Genomic DNA, 16450 nt, shown 5'->3' with positions numbered 1-16450 from the left:
TGCCATCTGTACAAAAAGGGTCCTTGGCAAAACAAATAAGCTATAGACTAGGAACAAAATGGTCAGTACAATAATCTACTTATATGTTAGTCTTGATAGTAATTAACTGGTTGCTGGCCAACTGCGACTGACTAATTCAATTACCTGCCTGATGATAATGAAGGTGGTATATCCTTACTTCTCCCCTCACCTTCACCTTCATTATCAATGCCCTGCCTTCAAAACATATCTATGCACATAATGTGGACCTGTTAAATGTGTTATGTTCCATGGTCCATGACTACAAGTCTAACCACCACCAAGTACTTCAAAACATAAGCCCTGGCTTACAAGAGGGATTTAATAAAAGCATGTGCTTGGATCAGACACTCATCAATCAATCACCATTTCTAGAAAAGTAAACAGCGGCACACACTCACTGTGCATCAACAGCTACCAAATGTATATACAGTGGGCAACATCAACGATATCTCCTAAGAGCCCTGGGGTCCCTTCCAGCTAAGATCCATGATTTTGATTCTGTGGCTCCAGGCAAACAGTTAAAGCTCTAGAAATGTATATCTCTGCCATGGTCATAACATATAAATCAGACAACAGGACTGGAAGACTTTTTATTACAGCATAATAATGGCTCTCATTTCTTGAGCACGGACCATGTGGTGATGTTCTGCTTCTTCCTTTTTCACTGCTATATCCCTAACATCCAAAACAATGTCAAACAGAGAGCAGGTGCTCAGAAATATTTGTTGAATGAATGGATGGGTGGATGGATGATTGCTTTATTGCCTGACAACACCCTATCAGTTAGGTTTTATTATTATCCTTATTATCAAAATGAGAAAACTGATGCATATATGGTTAACTGACATGTCCCAGGTTACTTAGCTATTAAAAGAAAAAGCCAGGATTTGAAACCACATTTTATAGGACCAAGTTCTATAAAATGCCAGAGTCTGCCCACTAAACCCACCACATGCACCACTTCTCATAGTGATAGGCCAGCAGAGGGGACTCCTCTCCTCCCTTTCCCAAACGAAAGCTCTTGTTCCTACTGCTCTGAATCACCAGGACACTTTATTTGCACTTCCCTTAGGGGTCTGGTCAATTTCTTCTTTATTTTATTGAAAGAAAGGAGAACTACCATTTACTAATTACCCATCGAGTTCCAAGCACCATGTGGGTACCTTATTCATACCTTGTCATGATCTACTGGCTAGGCATTTTGCTTTATCTCCCATTTCACTTCATGAACGAAGAAAATGAGAGTAAAATCTTTTGTCAGTATTTCCCAAACTTGCCCAATAATAATCTGGGGCGGGGGGTGCTTAAAATAGTAGCAGGCCCTATTCCAAATCTTTTGACTCAGAATGTTCCAGAAAGGAGCCTGGATTTGTCTGACTCCCAAGCTAAGGGTTAACCCTTTAGGGCAGGACCCATGTGTTTGGCATCTTTGTTCCCTTCACTGTACATACGAGGCCCCAAAAGTGTCTCATCTTTCTAAAACGCAACAGTTTATAAAGTACATTCACATGATCCCCCCAAAATAGTCATAAGAAGCAAGCATAACAGATCTCAGTACCCTCCTCTTATAGATGGGAAACGTAAAGAAAAATCAAGTTCTATGGCTCCTGGCTAAAAGAAACAAAAGAGGGGGAAAAAAAGAATGTTATGTGGAGAAAGAAAGACAGATGATGATTCAAAAAAATTTACCCAGTTCTTCTTCTCTTCGGGTATAGCTTTCTTTTGATACCCCCAGCAGGAAATCACTCTATATATTCTGCAAATCCCAGCATGACGCAAGAGGTCTGTCAGGAGGATCACGCAGGCTATTTGTAATAGGTCCCTCAAAAATAGTATTTTTCATTGGTAATAATCAATAAAATCTTCACCATATTCTTATTCTCCCTATTACAGAACCGGTATTCTCTAAGATAAATTCTCAAAATAGGGCATCATGAGAGAATTTATAGGATGTGGTATGTATTTAAAGAAAAAAACTCTGTAATTCTCTGACCAATTTCAGCTTTGAGTTTCTTTAGGATTTCCACTTAAGTAAGTTTTCCTAGAAAAATTTTTCCCCTTATCATCTAAAGCACTCTCACTGGAATAGTCTTAGGAAGTAGTTTAGAGAGTTGAATGATATTAACCTAAATGTAATTTTACTATCTTTAGCTCACTCAAGTAGATAAATTTTCACAGCACAAGGGGTAAAAAATCCAATTTCCTTTTAAATTTTATTGCAAGTTTCCCCCAAATAAACAAAGAATTGAGCACCTTGCACCAACCAAAAAGGAAAAAAAAAGATTTTATAATAAGCCCAGTGAGAGCATGCCCATTCCAAAAAGTGAACTTGCTCTTCTTATTTGGCAAGGAAACCCTGAGAGGGAAAACAACCCTAGAATTTGGAGAAGGGTTTCCTAATATGAAGTGAGATGCTGTGCCCTAAAATCTGAGAACCTTATACCCTTTGAGTGAAGGTTAAGTAAAACTGTGTTTAGGAGCTCAGTAAAGTGGGACTTGGGAGAAAAAGGATCGTCTACCTCTGAGTGATGGAATCAGAGCAACAAAACCAAACACAACCTTTCACCCTTGAAAGATGTGCCCCATGTTAAGGTGGGACCCCACTCCCCAGCCATAGCTAATTGGCCACTTGACTTAACCGTGCCAATCCAAATCTCTCTTCCTGGGAATTTGAAATTGGGAAAATGAGAAGATAGCTGAGTTGAAATTCACATAGAATTAGAGCCAAACTGACATAGGGTAACTCCAAGCAAAGCCAGGAACAAGCTGAAATGACAAAAGGGTAGAGAAGCTAAAACATCACTTTTCAAATGAAAAGAATGGAGCAGACACAGAGAGAAGTGATAGAAACCAGGCATCACCACATGAGCAGCCCTGGTTCCTGACTGTCCTCTTCTATCCCCAAAGTCCTAGCTATATTTACTGACCTATTTGGGAATGTCCATGGAGTGGTCTGCTCTGTCGTTTATATAAAATGTTTTTATTTGCGATAATTTGAGTGGGTTCCTATGCCCTGAAACCAAACAGCTTTGACTAAGACAGGCAGCTTCATGGAAGAAGTGACATCTGAGCTAAATATCAGGTGTTCACCAGGTGGCCAATGGAGAGAAAGCATCCCAACTAGAGGAAACAGCTTAGAGGTCAATCTTGAGGAAGGAGAAAGCAAGTTGAGTTCTAAGGACTACAAGTACAGCCAGGAACACTGGAAGGGGGAGGGGCAGGAATGAGGCTGAAGAGAAAGGCAGGAGCCAATGCACAAAGGACCTGTAATCCATGCCAAGGTATTTAGCCTTTATCCCGTAGCTGATGGGATCAGAGGTGTATTGTAGGAGATCATTCTGGCTGTGATGTGGAGGCTGAATGCAGGAGGCTGGGGGCAAGACTGGAGGCAGGAGGCCAGTGAGAAAGCGAGCTTCTCAAGGAGAGATTTGTGTGTCATTAGTTCCACCATCAGAGACTATTCAAAGGGAAGAAAAAAACAAAAACAGCAACAACTTGGTCCTAAGAAGCAAGTCAGCACAACACCCTGTGAAATGAGAGCTTTGCAGCTTGGCCAATGGCAGAGCTGTACATCATTCCACTTTTCATGCCTGATGTTTTAAAGAAGCAATGACAGCCTAAGGGCTTGTTGACCCATGAGCAAACCCACCAGAAAATGTGACCCAGAACATGATAAAATACAGATCACAAAAGAAGCTCACATTGTGAAATACCACACAATTTCACACTTCATTTCCCCAGTTCGCATACTCATTTATTAATTTCCCATCATAATATAAAGCCATATCAAGCTTTAGTTACTTCAGGAAACATGGCACCTTTCATAAAGCCTGATAAAAGCATTAATAATTAAAGGATGACTTTGAAAGAAGGGCATCTAAACCTCTCTGGCACGATGTTTTTGTTCTATTCAGAAATACAAAAGGGAAACCTGCATACCCCTGAATAAATGGAAGCTGTGAATGTTCCGATCTTAGTTTAGATAACAGGACAAATCAAATCCCCAAATACTTAAATGGATGGAAATGGAGCTGTCAGGCCTGATGACAGTGTAGGCTGTGGTCACAATAAACTTCCTACCTTATCAGTAATTTCTCTTACACATGAATGAAGAAAGTAGACATCGCATGCACGACAAACAGCTGTTATAATTGCAGCTGACTGCAAAGCACCACTTTAACTTTTTATACTTTGACTCTAGTTATTCTCTTTCCACTCAAAATGCCTGTCAACTGTCTTCACTTATGGATGAGATTGCCAGGCTTAAGCTACACTCCAACAATGGATCCCTTTCTCTCTCATTCCATTTGCTGTTGGAGTGCAGGATCCTAACCACATCTGAAATGCTGTTTGTTGTAAGGCATTCTTTTAGTTACAAACAGCTATGTTAGAAGTCCATTTCATCCTTGCTGCTCAGTGAGTGGTCCACGGATCACAGCTTTAGCATCACCTGGGAGCTTATTAGAAACAGGCAGTCTCGGGCCCCATCCAAGACTGAATTAGAATCTGCATTTTATCAAAATCTCCAGGTGGTCTTGTGATGATGAGAGGCACTGCCAGATATTTTTGGAAAACACAGTTGAGAAGAGTTTGACTAGAACCTAAGATCGGATCTCAATTTTCTTTGCTAGTCTGGAGAAGTGGCTTCCAAAGCCTGCATGTAAAAATTACTGCCATTTACCTTGAGTGGGACCTTCCAGGAAGATGGCAAGTGCTGTGCAAATACAGACAAGCCTGAAAGTCAGAGAGACCTGAGTTCAAATCTAAGCTCTGCTACTCATAGGCTGTGGGACTCTGGGCAAGTTACCTAAACACACTGTTGAATCTTTTGTCCCTTTTCACTTAGTTGAGAAAAAACCACTAGGTTTTTGTTTGCTATTGTTCCTTTTTTTTTTAAGATCACTGTAGACTCACTTATACAGAGTTCCTATATACCTTTCACCCAGTTTCCCCTGATGCAAAACTCTAATACAATAGTACAACAAGGAAATATGTTCTCCCTCTCTTATAAGTTTGTCATTTCAAGCATGTTATAACAGCAGGATCTTATAGTGGGTAATCTTCTAGACTGGCTTTTCACTTAGCATAATGCCCTTGGGATCCATCCAAGGTGTTTCATGTAACAATAGTTCATTCTTTTGTACTGCTGAGTCTTACTTCATAGTATAGATGTACTACAGTTTGTATAACTATTCACCTTTCGCAGGACATTTACATTGTTTCCAGTTTTAGGCTTCTACAAGTAATGCTGCTATGAGTAAGCATGTACAGGTTTTTGTGTGAACATAAATTTCTATTTCTCTGGGATAAATGCTCAAGAATGTAATAACAGGGTCACATGATAATTTTGTGAAAATGTCCTGCTCTTTCCCAAAGTGACTACACCACTTTACATTCCCACTAGCAATGTAACAGTGATCCAGTTCTCCACATCCCTACCAATATTTGACGTTATCACTAATTTTTAATTTTAGTCAGTGTGATAGGTATGTAGTATTTTCTCATTGTGCTTTTAATTTGCATTTCCCAAGTGGGTAGTGATGTTGAGCATCTTTTCATGTGCTTATCTGCCATCTATCTTTTCAGTGAAATGTCCATTCATGTCTTTTTTCCATTCTCTAATTGGATTGCTTGTTTTAACCACAATTTTGTAAGCTTTTGTGAATTTGAGAGCTCGTCAGATAATGTGGTTTGCAGATATTTTCTTCCAGTATGTAGCATGTCTTTACATCTTCTTCACAGGGAGTTTCGTGGAGCAAAGTTTTTAGATTTGATGAGGTCCAATTTATCAATTTTTCCTTTTATGGATTGTGATTTTAATGTCAAGTCTAAGAACTTTTTGCCTAGTTCTGAAGATTTTCTCATTTTTCGCTAAGTTTTCGAGTTTTATGTCTTACATTTAACTCTGTGATACATTTTGAGTTAATTTTTGTATAAGGTGTGAGGTTTAGGTTTTTATTTTTTATTTTATTGCTTTTGAATGCCCATTTGCTTGGACCATTCATTTTGAGATGCACCCTAACTTAACAGTAACTTTGCAAAGAGAAAAAATCAAGTCATCACACTAATTGTACATATCAAATATAAGAAACCACAGTTCTAGAAACTAGAACCACCTAAAACTTAGTATCACTATGCATATCCAATGGAGAAATTATGTCTGGCTCAGAGTCTGACTCATAAAAGTCATTCAATAAGCCTGTGCATTAATTGTTTGCTTTTTCTCACATTTGTAATTTAATAAATAATGACTAAATCATTACATTGTTGTTGTTGCCTTAAAATAACATAGCAATACTTGGAGTAAATTGTGGCAGACCACATCACACAACACTCCACATCAATCCCATTTACTTAAATAAAGTAACTTCTTTTAAAAAATTTACATGTGTTCTTTAGTCCCTTTCAATGCATTTACATATATGTGAATATACATATACATAAATTTAGGTTGTATTTTGTGAAATCAAATGATCAATATTTTACCCTCTGTGTTTTTCTCCCATTTTTAAGTCCTTCCCCCACCCTGAGGTTAGTTGAATCATGACTTAATTTTTGTCAGTAATTTTTTAATCCATCAGGAATATATTTTTGTGTATTGCATGCAAGAGGAGTCAAGTTTTATTTTTCACAAATAATTACCCAATTTGGGGTATGAATGAATGAAATCTTATCTAGACAGTCTTGACACATGCTATGTACCTATATAAATTTAAGCATATTTTCCAGATGTTTATTCTTTTTCATTGACTTAACTATCATTTTTATTGTCAGATTTTAACTTTAGATATCTGACAGTTCAAGTTCTCCTTGTCTTATTTGTCAATATTTTGTTAGATACTATTATTTCTGTTTATTTTTCAAGACAAATTAATAAATCTATATTTTCAAGTTCAAAAAAACAGTCCTAATGAGTTTCTGATTATGAGCAAATTTATAAATACTAAAAAGGACATGCTCTATATTTTTGCAACTGTTCATTTACACTCCTTAGTAAAGTCATGAAAAGCAGATTAAGAGAAATGGTTGAGAACATTCTCTAAACTTACTTTAAGCATTAAAATTCTCTTTTAACCTTTAAAGCGCTTTAAGTTTTTACATACACACAACAAAACTGACACAGTCTTCAAAGGACAGAAGAACCATGGACTGTGCATGTTCTGATAAGTACTTAGTTCTGATTAAAAAAAAGAAAAGAGGAAATAATGATCCTTATGCTACAACGTGGAGAAACAACACTGTGTGTGTGTGTGTGTGTGTGTTTGTACGAGTTTGAGGGTGAGCAGGTGGAGAGAGTAGAAAAAGCAAGCCTTGCTTCTGGGCCCTAGAATATATAAATAAACAGTATGTTATTACTCCAAGTGCAGAGGACAACTGTCATAATAAGTGCAAATTGAAACCATTTAATCTGGGAAAAAGAGATCGTATAAACCCAGTAATTATGCTGAGTACAATTTGTTAGCATGAGTTGCCCGAAACAATTAGGTAATTTCACTCTAAATAACTGAATTTTAATGAAGCTTATTGTGTGTTATTTCTTATTTCTATCCTAGTTTGTTTACTATTCACAATGACAAAATTGTCTTAAAAAAAAAAACAGCTCAATGACAGACACTATTCCTATACTGAAAGGGACAAGGTAAAATCAAGTAAAGAATATGTTTCTTCTAACTTTCCAACAATTAAACTAGTTTAATTATTAAGTGAAAATGTGCTCCTGTAAAAAAAACCACTAGCCTTATAATATCCCTTCCCCCTACCACCTTCATCACAAGAATCTAATTTTTAGTTGGTCATAATGCTGCTCAATTAAAGGACAACATGGCCCAGCCTCAACTGCAGATGGGTAAAGCCATGTGGCAAAGTTTGGTTGTGTGCCCCATTTCTGCCCCTTCTTCACTTTTGCTGGTTAAAAGGGGCATATGCTGACTGGAGGCTCAACAGCTGTACTGGACCAAAAGGACAGGGGGTATACTGTAAAGATAAAAGGATGCTGAGCCAGAAGGAGTCTGGGTCCTTGATGAATATAAGGAAAAGCCATACCACCTTATCTCCAAAATTCTTTCATTTGTGATAGCAATTAAGTTCTATCTTATTCAAGATATTTCACATATTTTGTTATATGCCGCTGAACCCAATCCCAAATTAAATAGCACTACTGCTGCCCAGGAAGATCAAAGACTGTGGAACCCAATGTATTAAACTACTCTTATATAGAAATTTCTTTTTAAGTTTTCATTGTTATAAAGATTCGCTATGTCCAAGTCAATACATTTTAATTTTATGTCAAAAATTTCCAGCAAAATAGACAATTATTTTCTCTATACTTTGATTTATCCATCAATATCAACACTTCTGAATACAAACAAAGAATATACAGTCATTCCCCAGAATCCATGGGGGATTGGTTCAAGACCCCCATGGATACCAACGTATACGTCTACTACATTTTCTGTTGATCTATATTTTTTCATTAATTTATGAGATCTTTACTCTTTCATTTAGAATCCTTACTGTCTTCAAATGTTATCATGCAAGTTCACATAAAATCTTCTAATATATCGACCCAAATAATAACACTTCTCAACTATGCCATAATATGTAGAGTTGTTTCCTTAAAAATACTGCCATAAACCAATTTTTTCCATATTTTTGTGGTTATTATTTAATGTCAAACTCTCTCCTAAAAACTTTCATCCTTTAATCCTGCTGTTTGACTTCCAAATCTATGAAATAGAAAGGTACTATAGACAGAAAGTATATGTCCCCCCAAAATTCATATGTTTAAATCCTAATCCCCAATGTGATGGTATTTGGAGGTGGGACCTCGGGTAGACAATTAGGTCTTGAGAGCAGAGCCCTCATGAATGAGATTAGTGTTCTAACAAAGGAGGCACTAGAGAGCTCCCTCACTCCTTCCTCCATGTGAGGATGAATGTGAAGATGGCCATCTATGAATCAACAAGTAGGTTCTCACCAAATCTACTGGAACCTTGATCTTGGACTACTTGCCTCCAGAACTGTGAGAAACACGTATTTGTTTATAAGCCATACAATCAGTGGTATTCTGTTACAGCAGCCCAGCTGGACTAAGACAAGAGGATTATGATCAACTTTCTTATACTATTCTGCGTTTATTCTGGAGATTCTCATTCCTCACTCCCATCTATAAATTAAAGGAAATCTGTATTAATTACACTTACAGTTGCACAAAAATCAAGAAGGACATTAACTCTAGATCAAAAATGTCTCTTGTCCTTTAGCAATTCCTTTTTGGAGCCAAAAGAGTTGATGAAGTGTTTGTGGATGTTTCTGACAGACAGAAACGAGGCTGTTACGATCACTTAAAATAGTTAAAAGATACTTATATTCGAGATTCACCTTCCTTTTTAAGTTTCAGTTTTAGTATTTGGTTTAGGATGCTACATCTAATAAAGTAGATTCATTTGTCTAGTTACAGATAAGGGTGGCTGTGAGACTCTGGAAGGGAGAAAAGTAATAAGAAGTGGGGAGTACACCAATCATTTATTTTATAAATATTCATTTGTTCAATAAATAATTTATAGGGGTTTAAAATATATCATTGGCAAAATACATAAAGATCCTGGCCCTCATGAAGCTTATATTCCAGCAGGAAAATGGACAATAAACATACCTAAGTCAATAACATAGTATGTTAAAAGGTGATAATCATCATGGAAAAAAGAAAAAGGGAAGAAGAGTAATGGAGAGATGGACAGCTGGGTGAGGTGTGGGGTAAGTTGCAAGCCTGTAAGGGGGACATTTGACTAAGACTCATAGGTAGTTAGGGAATGAGCACAGTGGGTATCTGTAGACGTCTCCAGGTAGATAAAAGAGCTGGAGCTAAGCAGCTACAAGGAGGCGAATGTGGTTGAACCAAGAAGGGGGAGCAGATCGGGCAGGTAATGGAGAATGGATTGTAGATACTTGTAGGTCACTCACTGTAGGGACTTTGGTTTGTTCCCTGAGTCAAATGGAGAGTCACCGCAGAGTCTGGGAAGAATGGCGTGATTGGGTTTCTATTTTAAAAAGATCACTTTGGCTTCTTTATTGAGAATGGACCTGGGGGAAGGGAAGGGAAAGGGTTTATACCCTTCCTGCTTAGACAAGGAAATTATATGATATTGTTGTTTTCTGCTGTAATCCCGGTGGTCCAATCAGGGTGGGTGAGATAACAAGATAACAAGTGGTTGAAACCTGGATATATTTTGAAGGTAGAGACAGGATATCCTAATGGATTGTGTATGAGATGTGAGAGAATTTAACTACAGAAGACCTCACCCAGGAAAAGTAAAGGAGAAACAAGAAACAAACAGATGAGGTTGTAAGACATCCAGGGAGAGAACTAGGAAAGAATATTGATTAGTTTTTGTTCTTCACCCCAGGTAGTGATGACAAAACCCATGACCCTTTCACATGTTAAAGAATATACCCTAACTAGAAAACGGAGTACTCCACTCAGAGATGCCTCTGAAGCCAGACAAGTTGTTTCAAATTGATATATAGTAGAGTGAATCCACTTGGTTTTCTTTTCAAAATGTAAAGAGGAGTAGGCAAAAAAAAATACAGTAATAAAATACAGTGCAAACCTTGAAGATGGATATCATCCAGAGTTACTGGCTGAAGACATTTTTGTGAAGCGATATTTTTCACAATAGCATCTATGTTTTATAGGTCAAAATAAAGAAGACATGTTTTGTCTTACACCATATTTAATGTCCTCTGTGTCTTGGAATGCCAAAACATCTCTCTTTGTGAATTGTCACCTCTGGCTGATGACAGCTCTATCCTGGTAGCAATGATTATTAAACAGATCTGCAACAGAGCCACAGAAGTGAACAAGGAGGTCAAGGGGAATGAAAACAAAGAACAAAGTAGAAGAGGTATAATATTAAATCTTACAGGAGAAGTACTTATTACCCTATAATTTTAATAAATACATATATTTAAAGGCAATGTTTTTTTTTCTCTTTTTAGAAAAATATATATAGACTTGCATGTGGCTAATTTACTTTTTCTCCTTCCTTTTTTCTTTCTGTTCCCGTAATCTAATTACCGACTGTATACTTTGCCAACAGCTCTCCCAGGGGAATAATTTTTAAAAAAACAAACTGCAAAACCCAGCACCCATCTGCTCTTTCATCCCTAGCACCGTTTTGATGATGTTTATCATTCCTTTTACAGTAATAAAGTATCTGCTCAGTGACTAATAATTCAAAATATAGTAAAAGAAAACCAAACAAATGGCTCAATGTAAGAAAGCGGAATAAGAAATAAGTTTGAACACAATATAGTATCTGTCAAAATGAAGAAAAGCAACATGTTTTATGGGCAGAGCAACTGAGCTGTATATTTAAAAATCTAGTATCTAGTCAAGAATGGCAGTGGAGATTTTTTCCTTCTGAAAAACCTGATTATATTACTGTTACATCATTTGTCTGATGTCTTATTAATTGAAAATTGCCTTCTAGTAGCTGCCTTCTACCCTGCTATTTCAACTACTGATTGTAGTTCTACTGGATTTGTGATATCATCATGAAAGATGGATATAATTGGTCTCCATCCAAGACTCTCTTCTCAACCCCATCCACTCAAACCTCTTTAACTTTTCATGTTAAGCCTCTGCATTTTAAAGATGGAAAGAAGGATGCTCTCTGCAGCTTATCCACCAAATGCATCAACTGACACAATTATCTAACTGATCCACTTTTACTTTCAGCCACTAAATGCATTTCAAAAGAACCAGGAATGGAAATACCTCTTGCCTCTTCAGGCTTTCTATGGAGTTTAACTCTTTCCAATAATAAATCTCTGGAAGTGGGGGGGGGGGAACAATGATTCTACATGGAATCCTTGAGTATAAACTGAAAAACAACTGGAGCTAGTTTTGATAGAAAGTGAATGAAATTTCACATGGAGAGGACTTCGGGGATACTAGCAATGTTCTGTTTCTTGACCTGGGTGGTGGTTCCATAGGAGTTTGTAGCTATTCTTTAAACTGTCTATGCTCTATGCATCTGTATGTATGATATATATCACAATAAAAAGTGATATTTCAAGGATTATTCCAGACCTCTGATTCTGTATTTATTACATGCTAGTCAATCCATCACTGTCAACTTTCCATATTAAAGAATATTTAACGGTGAAAAACCAGAAACTCTTCCATCTTAATCAAGATTTTTAATCAAGAATTAAGGACATTCATGATATATGTGTTATCACTAATGGATTAGAATAGGAAGCAGAGGCTGCAATTCTGCCCTCTCCTCACTATTTTCTTCTTATTATTTACTGATCATGGACAGAAACTCATTATGAAACAACCATTCCCTTTGAAGTCACAATAAAATAAAAGCAAAAGAAAACCAGACATTTACCTCGGGAGTACAATTACAATGATGCTATGTTTCTCTTTTAAATAATAAGAATTATTATTCAACCCAAATCTTAGGAATTTAAGTAAGTTTCTCTGCCACATATGAAGAAAACAGAAGTTAGGAAATTATTAAATCATATTCATATATTTTTCTCTATTACATTCAGCTGAATTTAACTTTTTTACTATCTAGTAATTGACATTTTAGAAAGAACAATATAAAAATGGTCTTTAAATGTAGCTATTTTCACAAAAAACAAACTTAAGCATTTGTGTTGTTTATTCTTCCCCCTTTGGGGGAGTAATTCATGTCCAAAGAACATAATGGCCAGCCTTTTAAGACTGGTATGACTAAAAACGGTGAAATCACATACAGACATAAAAAAGACTTTACCAGAAGTAGTGGGAAAATGCCATGTTGTTTAACGGCAATGACTGCTAATCTGTAAACTGATGATACTCATGTACTTTTTTTTAACTAATGAAAAAAGACTACAAACTGTTTTATAACTGTAAGAATGAACTCACTGTGATTAATTTCTTTCCATCTTCGAAGTGGGCAAACAAGGCAGCTAAATATTCAAAATGTAATTTTCTTTTTAAATGTTGCTTTAAAATGTTTTAAAATTTTTCCATGAAAAGTTATAAATATCTATACTGATTCCTGTAAATGCATGATGACATCATCCACATAAAATATTTCTTTAGGTCATGGCATTTTTCTCAGCGTTACATTATAATTTAAGGTAAGCCACATAATCGATTGCATTATAATGAATCACGCAGACCTTCAAACGACTTGTCTAATTTCACTTTGCAGTCTAAAAGTGCATATATAATTATGCTGTTTTCTATGTGTCTCTAATGTTTCTTCTGATAAACTCTAAATGTGGTTCAGCATCCTGCTCTCTTCGGTTGAGAAAAATATAAATAGCAAAAGAGAGTAAACTAGTTACTAAGGTACCATTTACATTTTACTTAATTGACAAGAATACATTAAGTTACTTGAATTAACCCCTTACATTTTATGTTTTCATTTAATCACTTAGATATTAGAAAGGAGAGAAGTATATATGTGTGTTGAAGTTATCATAAGGGCAAGCAGTATAAGATTAAACAATTTATTAATTTGGTTTAAAAATACAATACTTTCTGAAAGTTACTTGTTTCAGACACTGTGTTAGCCTCTGGAAAAACAAAGATGAACAGAAATGATGCTTACCTGGGGACTTCCCTGGTGACACATTGGTTAAGACCCCGTGCTCCCAATGCAGGGGGCCCGGGTTTAATCCCTGGTCAGGGAACTAGATCTCACATGCATGCTGCAACTAAGAGTTTGGCCACAACTAAGGAGCCCTCAAGCTGCAGCTAAGGAGCCCACTGCCACAACTAAGACCCAGCGCAACCAAATAAAGAAAGAAATATTAAAAAAAAAAAAAAAAAGAAATGATGCTTACCTGGCTTTTAATGGGGCAAATGGGGATGGCATTTTGGAAAGGAATGGAAGACAAATTATTGCAAGGCAATGTGAGAAGGCCTATAATATTTATAGAAGCAAATTCAACATGTTGTGTGGTACTGGGGGATGAAGCAAGGGGCTGGTGGAAGAGGAGGAAAACCTTCTAAAATACATAATAATTAGTGAATTCTTATAGGGAGTAAGAAAGTGAAGGCCTATAAAGGAAGGACAGTCCATCTGTATCTCCCACATATCCCTGGAGAGGGAGAAGAGGTATGGCGTGCCATTGGCTTCAACTCTAGGTACGTGGAAAGCTGTGAATGCAGCCAGGCTATTATGAGTCTGTGGGCTAGAGTGAAGGCAACAAGGGCACAAGAAGGAAAAAACAGCTTGCTCTTTCTTATCATTCAGGATTCAGCTTCCCTGTGGGGTGAGTGGCCTTCCCTCCCCACCCAGTACAGTATCACACTGCTCTGTCACTACTCCCTGCCTTGGTCTATTCATAGTGAACATTATCCCTTGTTTAAGATGTTCATTGTTCACCCTCCTCACAAGACGGTAAGTTTCCAGAGAGCAGGGAGGTGTATTTCTAGCCCCTAGAATAATGCCTGGCATACAGCAGGCACTTGATAATAAACTGGAGGAATTAAATCAGCAAGAAAAGAGAAAGGAAAAGGATACAGGAGGACACGAAGAGTGGCCCACATAAAAAATGGACAGGAAAAGAGAATAACAATAAACCACTGTCTCAAATGTTCCCCATGTACCAATCCCCTCAGCTGCCCCAGAAGACATTCCCTACCAAAAACTTCAAAAAAAACACTTTGAAGCCACCAGGCCTGCCACATATTCTACATATTGCAAAAGCTTGTCAGGTTGAAAGCCAGAACATCAATTGCATTTTACATACATTGCTATTTCAACTGAAAAGTGAAAAAAATACATCCTTAATGGGGAATATTATAATTGAGGGCTCATTCAAATAAGTAGGTTTTTCAACATAAACTATTAATCTGTTCAATAATCACATCTGTTAGAAAGTAATGGAATACTATTGTGTGAACCACAAGTTCAAATTCCTATCCCGAGCACTTAAATTTTTTTCACAAACATCACTATATTAATCTGCCTTTTTTGCATTTACTGCTGTTATATTCAAAAATTCAATCTCTTAGACAAATGGCAATTCAAGAGCACAATTCAAATGATATATATATTATTCCTTTTGACTACAAACGTATATTTGCCCATTCAGTTTTTCTTTTTCATTCAAATTTTGCAACAGCTGTTACATGATATATTTCTGAATACAAAATACACACTCTGCTTTCTCAACTACAATATACAGGAATTTCTACAACCTCTCATCTTCTCTGAAACACTTATAATATATTATAAATTTAAATTAAATCACACAGAAGTTATTTATGCTACTTTCTTTGACTTAACTTGAATATGTTAATTGTATTCAATGTATCTTGCAGGTTAAAAGTAAAATGTCACGAGCCTCATTATTTAAATTCCATAAAAGAAAACCATCTTTGCTGAAATATTTTGACATATACAAGGAAACACTGCACCTAGTGTTACTCATCAGCAAAAATTAAATATCTTTTGGTATTATAATTCCCTCAACATTTGGGGGATTCTTCCAGTTTTGGTACACTTTTTTTCTATTCCATCTTTAGATGTGTGAATCCTATAAAGAGATAAGATGAAATTAAAAGGAAAAAATTAGGAATGCTCTTGTTTATAAAGAATCCCCTTTGAACAATTTACAGATTCAATTCCAATAACAATCAAGTTTTTTTAGCTTGACAACCCAGCGACCACCAAAGACAGAGACCACAACAATGCTCATTACTCTTTAATGAGTTGACAGCTGAGTAAATTTCTTTAAGTGCACCCAAGTCCCATTCTCCGGGAAGAGATGATTATTGGTCACTGCTTAGTTTGTATGTTTTTACTGAAGCCAATATGCACACCACCGAAGAGAAGGGGCCAGCTGTGTGACCCTGACATGTCTTATAAACCTGGAAACTGTCACCCACTAAACAGGCCATTGTGAGGGCTAGATGTGGCAATACATATAAGAATGGCTTGAAAACTGTAAAATGCCATATACATGCAAGATTCATATTACTACCAGTAATGGCTAAAAACAAAAGTGAAGTCATTGATTTCTCTCTTTCCCTTCTATGGGAGATTTGAACCACAGGGGAAAAAAAACAGACTGAAAAATAAACCCAAATGGTCCCTTGCACCAGTGTCTGTATACAATACACACAGCAGTAAATGCACAGGAAGTAGATAGATACCATCTTCTCATGCCTGGGTTATTGTAATTGCCTCCTAACTTATCTCCCTGCTTCTGCCCTTGCCACCTTATAATCTGTTCTCAATACACAGCAATCATAGCAAGCCTTTGAAGCTAAAGTAGTCCATGTCACTGCCCTGCCTAACACCTCCTGCAGCTTCTCATTTGGGTCAGAGTAAAAAAAGCAAGAGTCCTTTCACTGGCATGCAAGGCCCTACAAAACCAGCCTCTTAGTCCCCTACCCCACACTGGC

At 36.8% G+C, this 16450-nt stretch overlaps 1 protein-coding gene across 17 annotated transcripts in view; it reads right to left on the bottom strand.

Moving 5' to 3' along the window:
• PAM (peptidylglycine alpha-amidating monooxygenase) overlaps positions 1-16450 on the bottom strand; it is a 280812-nt gene that overhangs the window by 175561 nt on the left and 88801 nt on the right. For 11 of the 17 annotated variants that reach the window (XM_060143341.1, XM_060143340.1, XM_060143343.1 and 8 more), the window contains exon 3: positions 10748-10857. The exons of 5 other annotated variants lie outside the window; for them this stretch is intronic. The gene's annotated coding sequence lies outside the window, so the exon portion shown is untranslated. Of the gene's footprint in view, positions 1-10631; positions 10647-10747; positions 10858-16450 lie in introns of those variants that run through there. One more of the 17 variants, XM_060143338.1, reaches the window with a different exon arrangement.

Source organism: Lagenorhynchus albirostris, chromosome 3 (assembly GCF_949774975.1).
Source record: "Lagenorhynchus albirostris chromosome 3, mLagAlb1.1, whole genome shotgun sequence".
Classification (NCBI taxonomy): domain Eukaryota; kingdom Metazoa; phylum Chordata; class Mammalia; order Artiodactyla; family Delphinidae; genus Lagenorhynchus; species Lagenorhynchus albirostris.
This window is presented reverse-complemented; position numbering and strand designations above follow the sequence as displayed.